This window comes from Dasypus novemcinctus, chromosome 12 (assembly GCF_030445035.2).
Source record: "Dasypus novemcinctus isolate mDasNov1 chromosome 12, mDasNov1.1.hap2, whole genome shotgun sequence".
NCBI classification, from domain to species: Eukaryota; Metazoa; Chordata; class Mammalia; order Cingulata; family Dasypodidae; genus Dasypus; species Dasypus novemcinctus.
This window is the reverse complement of record NC_080684.1, coordinates 25,975,292-25,999,135: the sequence shown is the minus strand read 5'-3', so window position 1 is coordinate 25,999,135 and position 23,844 is coordinate 25,975,292. Positions and strand designations below refer to the sequence as shown.

The 23,844-nt window shown below is 34.6% G+C and overlaps 1 pseudogene; it reads right to left on the bottom strand.

Annotated features, from left to right (window-relative positions):
* Positions 1-22,224: 22,224 nt before the first annotated feature.
* On the bottom strand, positions 22,225-22,821 carry LOC101415491 (olfactory receptor 6C2-like; annotated as a pseudogene).
* Between the last annotated feature and the right edge of the window lie 1,023 nt (positions 22,822-23,844).

The window sequence follows — 23,844 nt, the reverse complement described above, 5'->3', positions numbered from 1 at the left end:
ACTAGAAAAGACATTGCCTCTTTATTATTTCATCCTCATTTTCTATTAATCATAATTTTCAATTTGTCCTAAACACACTAATTGTTTTTATCCTTCAACTGGTTATAAACAGATTTGTTGAAAGCAGTATAAAAAATTATTTTGTAATAGTTTCCACAAATAAAACTTGAATTGCTGTCACTAAGAAAACACATGATTTTATGAAGTCATCACAGGCATTTATTTTAAACATGTACATCAGCCCTTGTATCTCTAGAAATCCTAATTTTCCACTACTTGTGATTTGATAGGGAGCTTTTAGAAATAATTTTTTGCTAACCACAAGTGTCCAGCAGAGGCTTGGAATTAGATTTCCTCAAAATCTAAAGACTAGCTGCTCTCTAAATAGCCTCCACAATTTGAGATGTATAAAGAAAATGAATTAGATAGTCATTTGTACATTAAAACATACATATTATTAGATTTGATACCTTTTTATCCAAAACAAGATAAGAATATTTATTTTTCTGTCAGAAGGAATAGGTTAATAGAACAAAACTTTGTTAAGTCTATATCAGGGAATTATATTTGCCCTTCAATTTTCCTAAGTTCAGATTCAGAAAAGAGAAGTTAAAAAAAAAAACAAAAAAACTGACTTACCTTAGAGAGGGCATGTTGGGATTGGTTTTTCTACTATGGTAGGTGGTAGACTATATGGGCTAACTAAATTACAGGTGATCATAATCATTTCAGGACGTTACTCAATTATTAAAAGGGTGTTATATGTCAATGCTTTCTTCAGAAGAATTCAAGTAAAAGTTGAATTGTGACAATTATTTATTTTTCAAATGATTTCTCACTTTCTCTTTAATTCTCATTCACTATATATATCAGCATTCAGGAAATAAAAATCCTAATGGATCTATCATTCTTTCCAGTTTGGTTACATTTTCTTAGAGCTTTTTATTCTTTAACTTGGGGTCTTATATCAGATATCCAACTATCAGAAGCTAGAAAAACTTATCTTAAAAGAAATTTAAGATATCCTATGATTTTAATAAAGTGACTGTTATCTCTTTTTGCTCTATGCATACACAAAAGAATCTGCTGAAATTACCAAACAAAAGAAGAAAAGAAAACATTTTCTCTAGAGAATGGTATTCAGAAAGTACTAATTATTTTAAAAATAATTTTCTCTAAATCATTTAGGAAAAAAAGCTGAAGGAGCTGTATTCTAAATAGTACTTTTTATTATTATTTTAATGTTGGTAATATTTAGCAAGAACACAAACTTGGGACAACATGAATCAATTGGTTCAAAAATGAACTTCTATTCTCCAATGAAAAATTTCTCTAACTTTCACCAAAACAAATTTAGGAGGCCTGTAACAGGCTTGGATATTGCAAAGCGATTTTCTTAAAATGAGGGTTTTAATTTTGAGAACATTATCTGAGAAATCAAGTGTAATGGGTTTGGGTGTTTTTAAGTGTGTTTCATTTTGGAACATAGAAAAAAATTTCTATTGGTGCATTTTGTTTGTAACATATGGACTTGTGCAGGATAATCATAGGCTATCAGTTTGTTTAGGTGTCTTGAGAAGGGAAATTCAAGCCATGAGCTCATCCTTTTCTTTTTCTGCTTTCTTTGGTGCAGCTGAAGCACACGGCCAATTTATTATTCTTATTAGTTTGATGAAATTGTTCTAAGGTGGTCAAACACATTTTCACCCAGAACGTTGACATTTATAATTGTGATTTAAAAATTTTTTAAATTAATTTATTGAACTATATCACTCATACAAAAACATATATAAACAATAAATGTATAATAATAGATGTGAAATTACAAAACATATATAAAATCATAAAAAACTCTCCTCATTCACCCTACCACCAATAATATGCATTGTTAAACCTTTTTACAAAGGATTAAAGAGCATTGTCAAATTATTAGTAACCAAAGTATTTTCCCTGAATCCATACTATTATTATTTTCTTCATATCATTTATATATGAACATACATAAACAATTACGTGTACAGTAAAAGCTGTGAACTTAAAAAGCAAACACGCATAACATCATATAGGGGTCCCCTACATCAACCCTCCACCAACACATTGCATTGTCCTGAGATGTTTGCTACAAATTATGAAAGAATATTGTCAAAATCTTAACTAATCGTAGACCTTATCTGGAATATGTGGTTTTTCCCCCAACCGGCCCTATTATTATTTTGTAAATGCATTTTTTATGATGAAAGTTGAAAACTTATAAAACAATCATGCACATATGCAGAATTCCCAAACAACACCCCTCCATCAACACACCATACTGTGGTGGAATATTTGCTATAGATAAGATAATATCTGATTTTATCATGTCCATCCTATACATTAGGCTCACACTTTCCATGCTGCCTCATTAGCAACATAGTACATCTTTGACATAGATGGTACAATATTATATTATTACTGCTAACTACAGTCCATAGGTCACTCCAGCTGTATTTTTCCCATGCTTCTCAACATTCCCAACACCTTGCAGCAATGACGTACTTTTGCTCTAGCTCACAATGGACACGCTTGTATCTTTACTATCAACCGCAATTCTCATACAACTCTTGGTTTACTGTGCTGTTCAATTCCTAGATTATTCTCTAGCAATCTGCCAATTAGCATTTACATACTTAGAATACCATTTCAGCCAAATCCCCATTTATAAACCAGCTGTTACTCACTATGCATTGCCATCCACTCTATACATTTCCACACTTTTACAGTAAAGTTATTTAAAATTTCTGCATATATTAAACATCAGTAGTCCATCTCTCTCCTCCTATCTCCTTTAAGAAATTCACCACTTACCACAAGGTCTTGAAGATATTTAACTACCATTTCTTCTAGAAGTTTTATGTATCTTCCTTTTATTTTTAGGTTTTTATCCATTTTGAGTTAATTTTTGGATAAGGTGTGAGATAGACATCCACCTTCCTTCTTTCAGCTATGGATATTCAATTCTTTCAGCACCATTTTTTGAATGTACTAATCTGCCTGAGCTGTGTGGATTTGACAGGGTAGTTCAAAATCACTTGACTGTATATGTGAGGGTCTGTTTCTCAATCATCTATTCAGTTCCACTAGTCTCTGTGTTTGCCTTTATACTAGTACCATGTTGTTTTTACCACAATAACTTGGTAATATGATTTCAAGTCTGGAGATGAGGGTTTGCTTTTCCTTTTTATGATGTTTCTGACTATTCAGGATGCCTTACCCTTCCAAATAAATTTAATAATAGTGTTTTCAATTTTTTTTTTAATGCTGGTGGAATTTTTATCAGGATTGCATTAAATCTGTATATCAATTTGAGTGGAATTGACAATCTAATGATATTTAGTCTTCCAATCCATGAGCATGGAATGTTCTTCCAGTTATTTAGGACTTTTTATTTCTTTGAACATTGCTTGCAGTTTTAGAATACAAGCACTTCACATCATTGTTTAGGTTTACTCCTGACTGTTTGAATTTTATCAGTCATATTTCATTTTCACCACTCTTTGCATACTTTTAGCTATGTTTATTGATATAATCTTCATTTGTAGACTCTCTTCCAGGTCTCTCTCCTGTGTTTTCTTTTTAGGTTCTAGTACACCCTTTTTATTTCCTGAAAATCTGATCTCTTGCTTAGAAATTCTCTCGGTTTCTGTTTATCAGTGAATATTCTAATCTTGCCCTCATTTTTGAAAGACAATCTTGCTGGATATAAGAATCTTGCCTGGAAGTTTTTCTCTTATAGTATCTTAAATATTTCTTACCACTGTCTTCTTGCTACATGTTTTCTGGTGAGAAACCAGCACTTAATCTTATTGGGTATCCCTTATAGTTATGCATTGCTTTTCTCTTGATGCTCTCAATATTCTCTCTTTGTCTTTGGCATTTGACATTCTGATGAGTATGTGTCTCAGAGTTGGTGTATTCGGATTTTTTCAGATGGGATTATATTGTGCTTCTTGGACATTGATATCTATGTCCTTCAATAGGGTTGGGAAATTTTCTACCATTATTTCTTCATATATTCCTTCTGCCCATTTTCCATTTTCTTCTCTTTCCCAGACACCCATGACACATATGTTTGCACACCTTTTGCTGTCATTTATTTCCCTGAGAACTTGTACTATTTTTTCCATTCTTTTCTTCATCTGACCTTTTGTATGTTCCCTCTCAGAGGCCGTTTCTTCAAGCTCACCAATGCTTTCTTCTGCCTCCTCAAATCAGCTATTATATGATTCCAATGTGTTTTTTTATTTCATTTATTGAGTCTTTCATTCCCATAAGATCTGCTCTTTTTCTATATATGCTTTCTAATTCTTCTTTGTGCTCATCCAATGTCTTCTTAAGATCCTTAATCTCCTTATCTATCTCATTGAATTTTTTAAGGAGATTTGTTTGAACATCTATGATTAATTGTCTCAACTCCTTTATGTCATCTGGTGGCTTATCTTGTTCCTTTAAGTCAGTCATAGTTTCCTGTTTCTTGATGTGGTTTGTAATTTTTTGTTGCTGTCTTGGCATCTGGATTACTGAAGTATTCTGGGTATAGTTTTTCTCTTTAGTTTAGGGCTTTCTGTCCTTTCTCCATTGCTGGTTGTGCAGTAGGAGCCAATATTGTAATTGGTGCTATAAGCTATGGATAACCAAGCTGCCTTCATTGTGCCAACGACCAGTGAATCTTCTCCCAACTTTCTCCTTTATCAGGGGTATGGACAAGTCACAGTTGTGTGGAATAATCCAAGTCATGCAAGCCTCAAGTGTAGTTGTCCTGAGAGACTGAAATAGCATCAGGCCCCTTTCTCCCCTACCTGAGGTGGGAATGGAGCTGCAGATGTGGCCAAGAATGTATACAGTGCAGGTCCAAGATGACTGCAGTAGCCCTGGTAGACTTCCAATTTTCAGTCTGTCCCATCCAAAGGCACCTGCAGTTACCTGGATAGGCTGGCGCAGGACCTGTCAGTCTCATCCCTGCCAGGGGAAGGGCTGAAGCCTAGTCTAGGACTGCAGACAAATCTGGGTAAAAGAAAACTCATTCCTACCATTACTGTGATTTTTGGTCAGTCTGGCTTCCCCTTAGGCTGGGGCAGAGTCAAAATGGTATCCCCTGGCCTCTTCTGACTTGGGCTGATTCACACCCTACCTGTTCTCAGGGTTATATGTTAGCCAGCCAAGTCTACCAATCAGTAGCCAAAATCATCAGCCAATCATCTCCTCCTCTCATTTTTTTTGGGAAATGGAGCTTCCAATTCCAGCCACAGAATAGCTCCTGGGGTAGCTCATACTGCCAGAGTAGGATAATCTCCAGCCTCTGCATCTTTGGTAATACCCTGGAGAGGGTGGCACAGGTTCTTGCAGCTTCATCCCTGCTGGAGATGGCATTAGGGCCTAGGCTAGAGCTGCAATCTGATCTGGATGGAAAGAAGTCAGTCCCCACCAGCACTGTGATTTTCAGTCTGCTCCTCTTCCCCTTTTGACAGGTGTTGAGTTAAGATAGGGGCTCCTGACCTCTTTCTGACTTGGATAAGGTCAAACTTTAGCTGTTTTCAGGATTATACTTTAGCCCACTGAATTTACTCATCAATAGCTGAAGCTGGTGCCCAACCATGTCTTCCTCCCCCATTTTTGGGAAGTGGAACTTTCAATTCCAACTGTGGAACAGCTCCTGAGGTGGACTGTGCCTCCAATGGAGGATGGGCACCAGCCTCCATGGCGTAGAGTGCTCTACTTATGAGTCTTCTCTGCAGACAGGTAGTCTCCTCCTTCCATTCCTTCCAGTATATTATAGGATGTTTTTCTGGCCTCCTGGAATCCCCAAACAGGTGCTTTAGCTAGCACTAGATAACTCAGGTGTTTACTAACTGCCCTATAGCAGGAACTGACTCTAGGAGCTCCTTACTCCACTGCCATCTTACTAGTTGTCTCTGTAATTGTGATACTTTTATTAAGTCTCTTGCCACATCATGCCATGGACTATCCAGGCTGTTTTTACCATTGGAAAATGTCATTAGTGTGTATTAATGTAATCATGTTAAAAAATAAATTTTAGAAAACCCTAGAACCAATTCAGAAAACTAATTCTTAAAGATTCCTTTCCTGCAATATTATTCTCTGTACCAAAATCTTGTCTGCATCACTGCATGAGTGAGGGTTCTCAATGGAAGTAGAACCAATAGTAACTTTGTATTTGCTTGTGTGTGAGTCTGTGTGCATGCAGACTGAAATGGAAAGAAAGAAAGATTGAGAGATATTTAAAGAAATATTTCAGGCAATTTTGGGGACTGGGCAGTCTAAAATTTGTAGGGCAGGCTGGAAACTTGCCAGTAATTGATGTTGTTGTCTTGAGTCTGAAATCTGTAGGGCAGGCAGGAAGGCTGAAAATTCAGCAGTCATTGCAGTCTTGAGTCCAAATTTTTTCAGATGTCATTACATTAATATCAAGGCAGAATTTCTTCTCCAGGAAAACTGTTTTTTCTTAATGTTTTATTTTTAAAAATTTTTAAATATTGACGTTTCAAAAATACAAAACCTGTGCAAAGAATCATAAAATAAACATCCAATATTAATATTTAACAACATTTGCCATATCGTTTTATCTATCTATATATCTGTCTTTTCTCTCTATGGCTCTATCCATCATCTCTTTATTATCTATCTCTCTACCTACCTACCAAACTACCTGTTTGAGATTAGTTTGCTTTACTTTTTTAGCTCCTCCTAGTGTGCACTCAGGTCTGCAATTTTCACTTTTTTTTTCCTTTTAAATATAAGCATTGAGGACTATAAATTTTCCTCCCAGCCAAAGCTTTACTGTATCTCATAGGTTTAATATGCTGTGTTCTCATTTTCATTAGTCTCAACACATTTAGTGATTTCTCTTGCAATTTCTTCTTTGATTATTTAAAAGTGTGTTTTATAATCTCCCTATATTTGTGAATTTTCCCGTTCTCCACATGTTCTTGATTTCCAGCTTCATTCCATTATGATCAGATAAAATGCTTTGTATAATTTCAATCATTTTTAATTTACTGAGGTATTGGATATAGCTTAAGTGATTGAGCACCTTCTCATGAACTTTAAATTCAACATCATTTTTTATATTTTGTAACTTTTTAATTTTTGGTTTTGTTTATTTATTTTATTGTTTTCTCTTGCTGCTTTCAGAATCCCCTGTTCTTCTTTTGCATTGGACATTCTGAATAATACATCTCAGAGTTGGTCTATTCTGATTTATTCTGTTTGAGATGTGACGTTCTTCTTGAATATTGATATTTATGTATTTCATAAGGGTTAGAAAATTTTGGGTCATTTCTTCAAATATTATATCTGCCCCTTTTCAGTTCTCTTCTCCTTCTGGGACACCTATAATATGTTATTTCGTTTTGCATTGTCATTCAACTCCCTGAGACCCTTGTCCATTTTTTCCATTCCTTTCTCTTTCTTTTCTCCTGTCTTTTCAAGTTCAGATGTTCTCTCTTCTATTTCACTAATTCTGTCCTCAGCCAATTATAATCTGCTATTATGTGCCTCTAATGTATTTTTTTTATGATTTATTTATTTTTATTTATTTCTCTCCCCTTCCCTCCACCCCCATTTTCTGCTCTGTGTCCATTTGCTGTGTATTCTTCTGTGTCCACTTGCATTCTTGTCAGTGGCACTGGGAATCTGTGTCTCTTTATTGCGTCATCTGCTGCATCAGGTCTCCTTGTGTGCAGCTCCACTCCTGGGCAGGCTGTGCTTTTCTAATGTGGGGTGGCTCTCCTTGCAGGGCACGCTCCTTGCACATGGGGCTCCCCTATGCAGGGAACACCCCTGCATGGCACAGCATTCCTTGTGTGCATCAACACTGCTTGTGAGCTAGCTCACCACATGGGCCAAGAGGCCTGGGGTTTGAACCCTGGACCTCCTATGTGGTAGGTGGACACTCTATCAGTTGAGTCAAATCTGCTTCCCCTTCTAATATATTTTTTAAACCACCCTTGTACATTTCAGTCCCATAAGCTTGATTCCTTTTCATTGCAGGCTTTCAAATTGTTCTTTATTCTCACCCAGTGTATTTTTAATATTCTTTTATCTCTTTAGTCATATTATCCTTCAAATTCCTGACATGATATTTGTGTGATTATAATTGATTAGTTGTCTGAAAGCCTGTGATACATCAGGATTTTTTTTGTTTGTTTAGTTTGGACATACCTTTCTCTTTCTTGATGTGGCTTGCAATTTTTTGCTGATGTCTAGGCGTCTGATTATATTGGTAAATTTACTCTAATGGTCAATTTTTCTCTCTTGCTTCATGATTTTGTTTCATGGCTCTTCTTTGGTTTTTGGTTGAACTTATTCTAAGTCTTTAAAATTGCCCATCTTAAATCACCAAAATAGAGCCAGTGACCAACTAATGGGGTACAGATCAGATCCAAAGGGTTTTGAATATTAGACTTCAAAAAGCATATTTTCTTCTGTGTTTTCCCAGTCTGCCAGTAGATGGTACACCTCAGAGAACTTTTCCATGGAGGTATCTCTTTCAACCTCCACTTGCCAGTGATATCAGCCTGTCCAGAGTGAAGACCCAAGAAGGCTTTTCTGGGAAATGCCCTGGAGAGAAACCACTCTCAGTCATTGGCAGCACCCTCCCTTTACCAAGGAAGGAAGACATCTGTTCCCCTCACAGTTAGCTGCAGTGAGTCTTGGGGTTTACTCAATTAGTTCACTTTTAGTGTGGCAGAATGAGTGCTCTTTCCATCTCTGGGGGCCAATAACTCTGTTTTCATTTGGCTTTTTTGTCACACTCTTTCTTGACCTCCTTGATGATGTGCAATAACCCTTGCCTGCACATCCTCAGGTCAGCTCCTTTGGACAGTTTTTTGCCCTTCCTCCATTGATTTTGTAAGAGAGTTAAGCTCTGCCTACCAATCTAATGACATTTTTCCAAAAGTGTCCCTTCTTTGTTTATTCTTTCTTACCCTTGAACTGACTAATTTTAATACTCTTTTCTTCAAGTTCACTGATTCTCTGTTCTGCCAACTCTGATTTGCTCTTGAATCCCTCTAGGGAATTTTTCAAAATATTTTCTGTGGTCTTCAGGTCTGTTTGATTCCATTTTAGGATTTCTGTCTCTTTTTGACAATCTCTTTGTGTTCATCTGTTGCTTTAATGACGTCCTTTAGTTCTTTGTTCATATTTTCTTTTATCACTGTGACCATACTCAGAACATTTCAAAAATTTCTTTGTCGGCTGTGTCCCAGGTCTGCTCCTCCTCATTGATGGTTTCTGATGCTTTAATCCTCTGTGCAAAAGCTCTCACTTCCTGTTTCTTTGTACATTTTTAGTCCTCTTTTGTAAACTGGATGTATATTTTACTAGTGGTTTGAATAAATAATTTTATTTCTGTCTCACACAATATTACAAAATGTGCCGACACATGTCTCTACACATTTTTCACCCAGAAACTGGGACATTTTCATATTTTCATGTGTTATCTCTGGAATTTAGCATTAATTTTTCTATTCTTTAAGCTTTTATCCATCTAATACTATGAGAGAAATTTTCTTAAATTCCAGGAGCTAATAAAAATTCAAAAGGAAATAATAATACATATTTTTCAGTTTTAGGAGATTTGCTTGTGTGAGTGGTCTCCTTCAGAACATTGCTATCCTAATAAGGAGTTTAGATGGCAATCTTAAGCAGACACATAGAGTTTTCCCTCATCTATTCTGTATATGCATCTTGGCCTGGAAATGAACATACGAGCCTAGGAATTTTCTCATTTTCATAGATTAGAATTCCTTCATTTTCTCAGGAAAAAGTGTTCCCTCACAGTCTGGGAATTTCCTTGTATGTCTTATTGTTGGCATACTTCTGGAATTCAGTTTTTGACAGAATGCCATAGGACAATTCTGGTGATCACCTGGGACAAGTTCTGGGATGGCCAGCCTGTGATGTATCTCCTAGTCAGATGTGCATGCTTCTATCAACTGGTTTTGAACATACATGCATATATGTAGTATGTGCTTGAGGGTTACTCTGTTTCCTCTGGAACAGGAACAGTGATCTGTAGTCCAGAATGGGTCTACTTTGCACTGAACTGCTGAGAGGACAGGTGAGACACCAGCAAGGGCATGAGCAGATCTTACCATTTTTAATTTGCCTTTTACTTGATTTAGTGTTTTTCTTGTTATTTTCAACCTTTAACTGTTTAAGATGTTTCTGCCCATTCTTCCTTGTTGTTAAACACTTCTGTGGGGGATGGAGCTCTGGAGTGTCTCACACTGCCATGTTCAGTTTTTAATTAGAGCCTTCAACAGATTGGATGAGGCCCACTCACAATATCAAATGTATTCTCCTTTACTTAAAGTCACCTTATCACAGCTACCAAATAGCTTTGCAGAAATATTTAGATTAGTGTTTGACCAAACATTGGTCACCATAGTCTAGCCAAATTACACGTAAAATTAACCATCTCACCCTGTATTTCTCCAAGTGTTTTTCCTGGCACTCTAGCTATCATTTTACATTTTTTTGGAGGCATGCTTCCTTTTACTTCTCTCTAATAGAGGGGGTGAAATGCTACCATACACTCCAGTAAACAGATTATGTTCTCTTCAGGAGACTATCCTCTTCAACAATATTTATTAAACATCTGAAAAGCATGGTGTCAGTAACTTCCAGGAGACTTATTTTGCCATGAATTTGCAAGCCCTGGAAATATTTCCCTGAGAATTCCTTAGATATTATTTGTATAATATGATGGCATTTATCAGTAAAGTTTTCTAATATTGAAACTTGACCCAAATTCCAAGAATATCAGAAGTGTTTCATTTCCATGTCCTGTAATTAGTCCACAGTCCTGTATAGTCCCGGTAATCCACAAGACAGACCAAGCCTGGTTTGGTCTGTCTTGTGTATTAAAGGTTTAGGGGAGCAAATTCACAGTTTATAACCAAAAATCTATATTTACATGAGAGATTAGTTTCTTCCCTGTTTGCTTTCTTAACACTGAATATGTTTTTTAAAATATAAAGATTTTGGGATGGTGATGTCCCTTCTGTTTCTGATTGAGAGGGGGCTTAGTTTCAGATGTTGGAACACTCTTGCTTGTGGCTGTAAATACTCTCTGAATTGCTGGATTTGCATTGTCCCTCAACATGATTTTGCTTATTGTCCTGGGCGAGTCTAATGAACTGGAGAGTGGTGTTGTAACTCTGCTGAGATTCAGGGCTCATCCAGCATGTGAACATATCAAAGATTTAAGTTTCTGGAATATATAGTTAATGAGTATAGTGTTAATTATTGGTTCAAATAAAGGGTCAGAAGAGCCATGACTAGGGAAATTATAAATGAGTCTAACTCTGTCTCATTGAGGAAAGTAGATTCCAAAGTAAGCCCCATTGACAGGGTGCTGAATTCCTGAGATTGTGAGCCTAACCTATAGTGCCTAGATGCATCTAGAGCTTTCAGGAAGACCCTGTTTGAGGCACTGTTTACTGAGGCAGTAAATGAGGTCCTACTGAGTCATGCATAAGGGTAACCTTGGGAATGACCTCCTGACTCACCTTGAAATCTCTTAGATATAAAAACTCACTTGAATTTAATATTCTCCCCTTTTGGGTAAGGTCTTTTTCCAAATTCATTTCTAGTGGCACTTGGTAATGATGGCTCAGTTCCGGGGAGGCTCATCTCTGGGAGTCATGTCCCATGCTGGGGGAAAGGTAGTATGATTATATGCTGAGTTTGACTTAGAAAGAGGCCACAAGGAAGCTTTCAGAAGGCAACTATTAGGTGAGATATACTCTTATTCTATGTTTCAATTTCATAAGAACAAGGATCAAAAATAAAATTATCAATATCAAGGGTCTGGCCTAATAGTCTGTCCTCCTTATCTAGATACTGCCTATGTACTTGGAAGACTCTAGTTGCTGTGTTGGAGAAGGTACCAGGACTTCTCAGTATGGGAATTCAATTTTCTTTTAGTTACTGTATGGAACGCAACTCACATAGACAATGCCCCATGACCAATTAACATATTCCTAAGCCATAGAGGTACGCCCTATATGCATCCCTCCCCATGCATACCTCCATCACTGACACCCCATACCAGTGATCATCCCTTGCCATAGTTGCGACACTTTTAAGATCCAAAACCTACCCCAAAACAAAGCAAAAAAAAAAAACATACAAAAATAAGAAAATAAAATAATAATAATTAAAAATAACAAATAAAATAAAAAGTAAAATATAAATTTTCAATTGTGGCTTTCATCATCATAAGATTTGTTATCTTTTACTACAGTGACATTTTCTTCTATATGTTCCCCCAGTGTCTTATTTTTCTGTTTGTTTTTCTTAAAGGAGCTTTAGGTTACAGAAAAGTAACAGAAAATATAGGGGATTTCCATACAGCCAACCCCCACCCCCTCCTACTCCCTCCCACTCTCCCCTATTATTAACATCTTACATGAGTATGGTACATTTGTTACAATTGATGTATAAATATTTAAGCATAGCTACTAAACATGGTCGATGGTTTACATTATGGTTTACATTTTGAATCATACACTTTTATAGATTTTGACAAAATTTAAAATGGCCTGTAACCATCATTGCAAGATCATGCAGACCAATTTTAATGCACTAAAAATGCCTTATGTTCAATCTATTCTGTTCTTGCCTCCCCTCCCCTTGAAACCTATGGTAACCACTTCTTTCAATTTTATAAGAATAAGGTTCATATTTACATGCAATAATATTGTGTGCTTGACATACTGTTCTGTTTTCTTTTTTTAGGCACTGTCCAATATAATTCCAACCATTATAGTTTTAACCATAGAACTACAGATACCCAGAGTTCACCTGTTTGTTCTCATAAGCCTACCAACTCCATGGCTAGTCAAACCAATCCCCTCACCCTATTCCCTGCACATTTGAGTCATACCCACTCACATCACTGCACCACTATCACCCCCATCCAATGCCAACCATCCCCTTCCACCTTAACATGGAGTTTGTCCATACTGACCATTGCCTTACCACCCTGTACTTCATTTCTGTCTCCTGTAAACTTGTCTTCCAATCCCTATCTCTGTGAGTCTGCTCAATTTGCCTAATTCTTATCACTGTAGTCATGTAATATTTGTCCTTTAGTGCCTGGCTTACTTCACCCAACCAAAGGTCTTCCAGATTCATCCATTTTTTCCTGTGTGTTATTACTGTATTCCTTCTTACAACTGAGTAATATTCCATGGTATGTATAAACCACAATTTCCTTATCCATTCATCTGTGGATGGGCACTTGGGTTGCTTCCATTTTTTGGCAATAGTGAATGATACTGCTATGAACATTGGTGTGCATGTATCTGTTCATGTCCCTGCATTCAGTTCTTCTGGGTGTATAACCATCACTGGGTTTGCTGAATCGTTTAACAGTTCTATAATTAGTTTCCTGAGGAGCTGTCAATCTGTCCTCCATAATCGCTGCTCCATTCTTATTCCTACCAGCAGTGGATGAGTGTTCCCTTTCCTCCACGTCCTCACCAACATTTGTGGTTCTCTGTTCCTTTTTTGTTTTGTTTTATTTTAAGAGCCACCACTACAAAAGTTGTCAGATTATATCTCATTTTAGTTTTTTTTTGGGGGGGGGGGCGGGGGGAGATACCAGGGATTGAATTCAGGATCTTATTCATGGGAAGCAAGCAGTCAACCACAGAGCTGCATCTGCTCCCAGTAAGAGTTGTTTTTTTTCTTTTCATTTGTTTGTTCATTTTTTTTTAAGGAGATAATGGAAATTGAACCCAGGAACTCATCTGTGGGAAGCAGGTGATCAGTCCCTTGAGCTACATCCACTCCCCTCATTGTAGTTATGATTTTCATTCCCTTAATAGCTTGTGATTTTGAGCATCTTTATATGTACTTTTTAGCTCTTTGTATTTTTTCTTTGAAGAAGTATCTATTCAAATCTCTTGCCCATTATTTGAATGGTCTGTTTATCTTTTTTAGTTTTAAGATGTAGGATTTCCTTATATATGCTGGAAGATTGAGTAATTAATAAGCATAAGGGGAAAGTTCAACTACGAGCAAAAATAGACTTATAATTATTGTAGCAATGGATTAACTTCTATCATTGATATAAAGGCAGTGGCCACCAGAGGTTTTGAGGGGAGGGAGAAGAAAGAATTAGGTGTAATTTGGAACATTTTTAGGGCATGGAATTGTCTTGCATGATATTGCAATGATGAATACAGGCCAGTACACATTTTGTCAAAGCCTATAACATTTTGCAGTGTAAAGCATAAACTATAATGTAACTATAGACCATTTTAGTAACAATGCTTTAATATGTGTCCATCAGTTGTAACCAATGTACCTCACTAATGAAAGATATTGTTAATGGGGTAAAATGTGGGAGGGTGAGAGGATGGAATCAATGGGGATCCCCTATATTTTTGAAGTAACATTTATGTAATCTAAAACTTCTTTAAACTAAAAAACTGGAAAAATAAAATGGATTGAAGAAATAGAATCGAAGTAACTAAAGAATGCAAAAAAAAACCCAACACACATAGAGAAGGTACAACTATTTTTTTACATAAAACTAAACATAGTTACAGGTAAAAGTCAGAATTCATTCCATGTATGCAATCTAAAACTTCTTTTAAAAAAAGAATATAAAGAGGAATTAGACTCTAGGTTATGTCTAGAACTACTATTTTACAAGTGAAAATCTCATGGACTTGTGTTCTGTACTTCAAAAAAAATTTAACTTCTGCTCAGTACATCAACCAAAAAATCTTTCGAACCAGCAATGCTCAAAAGTCCTATACATTAAAATTGATCTATTTTGTGCTTTCTTGCATTTAAACATATCCACTGACTCAGTTATTCATTCTGGTGATGTCCCTTTCATCATATCCATGGGTGGAAGAAACCAGTAAGGAGAAAAGGGCACAGAGGTGGAAGGACTTGGTAGCAGAGTCCCCTGAGGAGGAGATAGCCTAGGGGCTATAAACTGTTGTTAGAATTGTGGTGACAGATGGTGTTCGGTAATTTCATTTGCTTTTAAAAAATATTTTCTGTTTCTTTCTCAATTTGGTTCAACTTTTCTATTAAATCTTTGACTACATCTGAAAATTTATTATAGCTATTTAAATCCTGGTTTCTAATTCCATGATCTTTGTTTTTTTTAGTTTGTTTCTTTTACAGATTTTTATCCTGATTATGGGTCACATTTCCCTGCTCTTTTTTATACATGTTTAGTAATTTTCAATTGGTTGCAAGATATTATGTTATTACAAGTTTGAGTACCTGGACTTGGGACTTGGTTATGTTCTTTGGAAGATTTGAGTTAATTTTAGGAGGCAGACCAGCAATTTGTCGTTCAACATGATCTATTTAAGTATTATCTTTCAGGTTTTATTTTTTTAAAGTGGTCTAGAGTAGCATTTATGTGAGGTTCCATTTAGCCTCATATTACTAAGGCATCAAATTGCACTGAATGCCTCTCTGTTCCAAGAGAGTTTTCCATTATGGGTGTTCATAACTTAAACATTTTAAACTCTGTGGAACATCCTGAATTCTTTACATAAGAACTCCTGCCACTTTTTTTTTTGCCAGACATTGTTGAATTTCACCCTATGCATGTCCAACTTAGTGTTCAGGCTAGACTCAAAGGGATGCATAAGCACACTTATATAGCCGTTTCTCTCACTAGCTTTTTCCTGTCTTGAATTGGTCAAACTAATTACATACCCCCAACTTTCCTAAACATCAATCCTTACCTCCTCAAATCTGTGAATTGATGATATTCTATGATGTTCTTTCTGTACAACATTCCAGTTTTTGCCTTTTGGAACAATTAAATGTTTTACCTGATTTATTTTCTATCTGTCAAGGACATCAATCCTGTACTGGCTATTGTCCCATGCCCAAGAGGAGTATGATGTGGGGTTGGAAAGTTTCTTCCCTGTTAGGACATGAACATTTGAAGTAGATTTATAGTCTTTATTTATTGACCCCTTAAATAATTAGGAAATAATACAAAATCCATGGGTTGTTGGATATTTTCCTTCAGCGTTTACAAGTAATGTTTTTATTGTTTTATATTAAAAATCAGTCTTTTGAAGAATTTTTATTCTTAGAATTATAGTTTTCATATAATCATTTTTGTGAAGAATAAGTGCTTGCTATACATATGGGTTCTATTTTATTGGATAAAAGTTTTACATATATATTGAATCAATCTAGTCAATTATATTTTCAGATTGCTATTTTCATATGTACTTCTCATTCTATATGCTCTAACAGAAAAATGTGACATTTTAAATCTTCCATTATTATTGTAATATTATCAGTATTTTCACGTTTCTAGGTATTTAGTTTTATCTTTCATGTCATAATTATATATGCCACACCAGTTAATCAACAATATAAATCTGCCCTAAATATGTAATCATTTGTATTGATTTGTTTTATTCTGCTGTAAATATTATTGACTTTTTTGTTTACATTTATCTGATTGACCTTTGATGATCATTTTTTATTAAATACTTTCATAAATTTGTAAATGGCATCCATTTAAAATTTAGATTTCACTGCTTTGGAGTGGTTTGAAATTGTGTCATTATAATATTCATAATTGTTGTTTTAGACCTTACTTCTATCTATTTTTAAATCTTTCCTTAAATTTCCTTATTCTTGTGCAATGTTTTTTGTTTATGTTTCTCATGAGTATAAGGCATACAGAATTTTAAATTGTAAGTATGTTTAGTTTTTATGAATGAAAAATATTCCAACTTTTCTATGTATTTTTCTATATGAGTAATATTTTTCATTCTTCTCTTTAGTCATTATAAACATATTTTTAGTCTTTTTCACCTTTTCATGTGATTAATAATTAAATTAATAACTACATAAACAAGATTAACATTAATTTATGTTTATTTAATTTTTCTAAGAATTATTTTTTCTTTTTGCATTGTTTTACAGTAAGAGTGATTTTACTTTAAAATTTACACTTTTTATTACTCTGTTTTTTTATTCTTCATTAATTAATTATGTCATGGTTTTTCCATTTTTCTCATCCTTATTTGGATTTGCATCTTAATGATTGTTTCTGTTTCAAAATAATTATTTATGAAACTGTGGCATTTAGTTTGAATACTTGATTTACTGTGGATATATGTATTGTTTTGCAAATAAATTATGGCTTATAGGGAATGTGGGGTTCATAACTTGAAAAGTCTTTTATTCAGAATTTTACTGAATTTTACAACCTTTTCTGTATTTCTTAGGACATTTTGGAAGATATATCGTTCTTTTGTTAAGAGTTCAAGGGATTTTTTATTTTCCTAAAGAATATGACAAAAATTAGTCTTATTTTTCTAGAAAATAATTTTCCTGATACTTAATGATCCTTTTAATTAATAGACTGAAGTTTTTCTTCAGTTTAGAAATGTGTTCCATTATTAATTTTTACCTTATTTTTTTTCATATATTGAATGAACTTATCTTTCTGGAGATTATATTTTATCCACACTAGGTCATATTGGACTATCTCTTATGTTCTTTATCTCTTAATTTTTACTTTTATCCTGAATTCCCAGATATTTCCCAGATAATTTAATCTTCCTCAAACATCATTTTATTTAGTTTTCTACATCATACATTGTGATGTTCATGTGCTACATTGTGTTTTTAGTTAAGAAACTGCGCTTTTCCTTCCTATGCTATCTTTTTATATAATAGACACAAAAACCTTGTGCACTGTTGACCACAAATTAGTCATTTCTTAAGTTTCTGTTACACTGTAAAGCCATTAAATTTACAGAAAAATATTTGCTTTAATTTTTTCAATTTTGTTCTTCTTTTAACTATGACACAATGAAAGTTTTTATTTCTCTTCCATTCTTCTCCAGAAGGGCTATTCCATGAAGGGTTAAGCTGACATCTTTTACCACTATTTTGGAAAATGTAGAATTCACTCATGCTTATGTTTAGATTTACAAATGATTCTTTTTCTTTCGTTCTATTTTTTTAACCTTTTCAAAGATTCTCCAGTCTGAGTGCAAGTGGGCCTATCCAGAACTATTTGTAATCATATAATGAAGTTTTATTTCATAGTTTGTTATATTAGTCAGGAATTATTACAAAGACATAGCTGTGCTATTTTCTTAGCATAGTTTCAACCTCACAACCTGGAGTGAATAACACCATGGAACCCTTTTCATTTGTCTCCTGATGATTTTATGACCTGTGCACATATTCAACCCTTGCCAATCTGTGTTAGGAAATGTAGAGAGACTATGTTTAATTTTCTTCCATATTCTACATTTTATTTTTTCACTTGTGGTAAGTTGCAGGGAAATACATTCCTCTTTTAATATTCTTCTTTCTCTAACTTAAGTGATACAAAGTCCTCAAATAATTACCATCTCACTGTCATCTGAATTATTTTATCTGCCAAAACAAATGTCTTATATTTTATAATTCCACATTCCCAACTATCAAATCTCCATTTGGCGTCATATCCCACACTTTTCAATAATGACTTTTGAGTCTTGAGGTACTACTCCTCTTGTGTTGGATTTTCTATGCAGGGGTAATCTGTCCCCAAATAGATTAGCTTGGAGCATGCCAAAACACTTGAAAATGTATTATTATTGAGGCCTTTTTTCAAGATTTTATTGCTAGAAAGATTTCTTTCTCTGGGTTCCAAATATAAAATTTATAATACTAAACAGAAATATTAACTCATTAATAACATAATGAATGTAATAGTAGTCCAAAGTTGATCTTCTTCACTTTTTTATAAATACAATAATCTTTACATTTCTTTATATATACTGATTCTTTGCCTCCATTAAAATATGTCATAAAAGTTGGTTTCATTTTACATCATTAGATTCTTCTCATCATTAATTCCATTGGAAAGATTTCTTCTGCACTGAATTGTTTCTTTTATGCTCTCCTATACCATATGATTAATAAAATAATAGTATAAGTCTTGCTTTACAAAAGTTTAAAATTAGTGATAAAATATTTTATCCTTTCAATGATATGGTAATACTGTGCTTATAAGATATTTCATAACATTTTTCCATGCCAACTCTCAAGTATAATGAATACAATAAAATATTTAATTTATAATAATAATGGCTATGATGCCAATTGGATATAAAGGATGGAAGTACTAAAAGATTTTCCTTATCTATAACAGAAATACATATATTTTGTTTTATCATACAAAAGTGCTAAATATTGGTATAAGCTTAAATTTAAATTTGGGGTTGAAGAGAGAATGGTGGAATGTTTCAGAAGCACAAATACACCTTTTTGCATTGTAACTAATGCCTATTTTTCTTCTAATATCTCACTGAATTAATATTTTCTAAATTGTAAGTATATTCATAATTCATGACCAGAACCTATTTCTTTACTGTATTCTAGTGTAAAATAAAGAAACTTCAATATTGTGCTTCAGAAAAGTGATTTAGGGGTATGGCCCTTTTTTGTAATTGTAAATTAATGTGATTATGGTGAAAGTGGAAGACACATATTTACCAGTGGTTTATTTGTTTATTATTATGCATAATTTATAGTTTAGAAATATGAAATATAAGAATACAGAATCAATTAAATGCACCTGTGTCCTTGCATTGCTCTTCTTTCCTGGTTAATTATATAATTTGAGTATTATATAGAATATGATATAGAGGTGGCCTGGGCATAACCATCCAAGGGTCTACAGGATGAAGGATTAGAGTATGGGTTAGAGAGGATTTACCGATATTCTACTATGGAACTATTGTGATTGTAATGGAAGAAAATGTAGCACTGATGTGAAAAAAGTGACCATGGTAGCTGCTGAGGGTAGGGAGAGGGAAGAAGAGATACAATGTGGGGGCATTTTCAGGACTTGCGGTTGTCCTGGGTGGTACTGCAGGGACAATTGCTGGACATTGTATGCCCTGCCATGGCCCACTGGGTGGCCTGGGGGAAAGTGTAAATATAATGTAAATCATTATCCTTGTGGTGCAGCAGTACTCCAAAATGTATTCACCAAATACAATGAATGTTCCATAATGATGAAAGAATTTGTTGATATGGGAGGAGTGGGGTGAGGGGAGTGAGGGGTATATGGGGACCTCTTTTTTTTACGTAATACTTTTTTAAAAAATAGAAAAAAAGAAAAAGAATAAAAAGAAAAATGAATAAAAGCTGGTCTCTAGAAAGGGAAAAAACTTTAGTTTATGGCTATCATTTTGTCACATTATTGTTAGCGATATATTTTGTCTGATTACAATTTCTCTGTCTCTACTACATCCCCTTTCTTTAATACATGAGAGCTCTCATCTTTACAGTTGTTGCTACATTTGATTATCAATTAAAGATTTTATGAAAATCAGGACTAATATGCATTACAGCTCACATCATTTTTTATTCCAGATGGGTATATTTTGATATCTGATGGGCCTGTGTTTTACTTCCTAACAAGGCTTCCTTTCAGTGATTGGTGAGACACAAAGTCAAGAAAGGGGCAAGTTACCCATGGAATTATATGTTGATATTTGAATTAGATGGCCAGCCTTTATTAGACAATACTATGAATGATCCAAGGCATCCTTAGGCACAGACAGTTTCAATTAATATGGATAAAAACCTGAATGTAGGTATGAATACCTACAGTTTATCTGACATTTCCCATCATCACCTTGTGATCATTAGACCAATTGCATCACTATCCATGGCACTTTTTGAAATGCAGTCTCAAGTTCCACTTGACAAACTGAAAATGAACCTGTAATTGTAACAAGATATCTGAGGGATTTTCACTAAAAGTGTTGACCCTGATCTAAAGTTTCTATGAACTGTTTGTGAAACTGGGCTGCTCTATGAATGAGGGACTGGTTATAATAAATACTGAAACCCACAGGAATAGAGCCTGAAAGAAGCAGTTCTATTATGAGGCCAATGGGTATGAGATATTGCAAAAGTATCTGAAAACACAGATAAATAACGTCTATTGTGTTTGAGGAGAGAGATTGGGAAAGGTTGAGAGAATTGAAACTTTTCCTTAATTTATTTTGCTTCGTAAAAATAGATATTCAATCCTAGGGCACTATCTTAAGAATCCTTTAACTAAAAGTTCCATTTTGATACTATGGCTCATTAGTTTTAGTTTCAAGTATGAGACTTGATGAATAGCAACCAACCAAATGGTGTAGGAGTCCATTGTCTTTTGCCCGTTGCCCATTGCCCAAACCTTAAGTTCCTTTATTTACAATAGGGTAAATAGTTACCAGTCTTTTTGAGGTTTTATTTTGTATCACAGTCCTGTAGAAAAAAACGAGTTCTGAGATTTAGATCTTTGAGCCCATAACTGCAAACCTCCAGACAATCTGAAGATTTCTAAACAGTTTTCAGTCATTCATGGTTTATATTTTTCTTTCTGGAATTGAAGATACTTCATTTGCCAAATGAAATGGTAGCTAGAAGATACATGATAAACAAAACTGTTGTGAATACTTCTTTTAGAAGGACTATATATAAATTAAGTTTTTTTTTATTATTAGCTTTTAGGTTTCCTCATCTATCCCTTTCCCCTTATCATTTGAGTTATGAATATTTTGAGTCAGATAGGAGATTGTAGGAAAACACAGACAATGCTTTTTTACCCTTAAAGGCAAGTTCAAAGTTACTTTTTACATTATTTTAGTGGGCTGAAAGAGTTTCATGTCAATCTAAATTTTTTAATCTGATCTCTTTGCTGACTAGGGAAAAAGCTTAAAGCATTGAGTTCTGTTTTACAGACCTCCATAGGAGGATATTTTGTATTATAAGAAATGAAAAAGAAAATGTCTCTACCCTTTCTTCCTGGGGCAGTGTATCCCAGACCAGGAAGGAGTTCTGAGTGGATTTACTTTGGCCTGAAAAAGCTATCAATTTAAAGAAGGGAATGGTAGAAAACCATAAAGATGATGAAGTCTTGTGAGAGGCTCTGGAAATCTAATTTCATGTCCACTTCAGAAAATGCACCATAACGAAGGCATGTTTTTTTGAAGTAAGATCATGATTCTTACTTCACTCTGTGGTTCTAAGAATAATAGAAAATAAACTTTGGTGGTTAAACAGATTAGACTGTAGATTTGAAATATAATACTTAGCTAAAGAATTACTTATTTGTATATATTTTTAATATTTAAAATCAATGTCCTAATTCTTTGAGAGAAATGCGGCCTTTTTTATTGCCTCCATTAAGGATTGTTGCACTTGCTTATTCCATAGAGTATAAATGAAGAGGTTTATCACAGGGATAGCTGAAGTGTTGAGCAATTAGACCACCTTATTAATGGCAACGCCTTCCTTTGTTTGTTTGATGTAGATGTAGATGCAACTTCCATAGGTGATGGAAACTACAATCATATGGGAAGAACAGGTGGAGAAAGCCTTTTTCCTTTGTTGAGCAGAAAGAAGTTTTACAATAATCTTAATGATGTGTATGTAGGGCAAAATCACACACACACACACAAGTGTGACTATAAGAGTCAGTACAGCCACGATTAAAACAAGTTGTTCTATGAATTCCGTGTCTGAAAATAAAATCTTCAGAAGACAAAAGGCATCACAGCCAAAATGGTCAATGAGATAGCAGTTACAGAAATCTAGTTGAACTCTCAGGCTGAGAAGTGGGAGAATGACCATTAGCCCAGACAGCCAAAAGCAGAGGACAAGTGTGGTGCACACCCTGTCACTCATGATGGTGGTGTAGTGCAGGGGCTTGCAGATGGCCACGTAGCGGTTGTAGGACATGGCTGTTATAAGAAATAATTGTGCTCCAATGAGAATGACAAAAAATAATTGAATGAAACAAGCATTATAGGAAACACTTTTCTCTCCAGTTGTCAGTATGTACAGGAATCTAGGAACACAGACAGTGGTAAATATTATTTCTAAGATGGAGACATTTCGAAGGAAAATGTACATAGGTGTTTTGAGGTGAGAGTCCACCAGTATGACCAGGATAATGCTTAGATTACCAGCCACAGTGAAAATGTAGGTGAGAAACAGAAATACTAACAAAACAACCTGTAGGCACGGGCCATCGGTTATTCCTAGGAAGATCAATGTTGTTATTGTAGAATGACTTCTCTTCACTGTCTTCAGATATATAACTAGTATTTTTTTAATAAAATCACAAATAATGAATGTAAGGAATAGAATGGAAAATAATACTCAGGTATAAATTTAAAGCACAAGCAAGGCATTAGAAGCCCCTCCCCCCTCTTTTTTTACTCCGTTTCCGTAATACTGAATAGAAATATCATCCTGCTTAATTTCTCTGTATTCTGCTTTATCCATGTTTACAGAGTTGGACTCATGGAAAATATCCATCTGAAGTTTCAATTCCACTCCGGGCTAAGTTTTGTAGTAGTAAGAAAGTACCATAAATATCTTTCAGACAAATGAAATTAGGAAAGGCAGTTGTGATATCCCATCAAAAGTAGAGTTAAATGGAAAAAGTCTATACCAAAATTTTTATTTCTCCATCTATCATACTTAGACATCAAGTCACATCTCATACCCCATAAAAATAATATACAACCAGTGGCTTATTTATACATTTCCTTTGTTTTGAAACCCTTGTTCCCTTCAAGTAATCCCTGCTTAATCTCATGCACATCCTGGCTGACATGGGTGCTTTGTCCTAGAATTATGTGAATTTTCATGGATCCCATCTCTTTCAGAGATTTTCTCTTTGCACCTTCTTCATCGTAAAATGCTGAAATAATCAAGCCTCCTATATATCCATTTGAATAATCTCTGCTTTGTTAT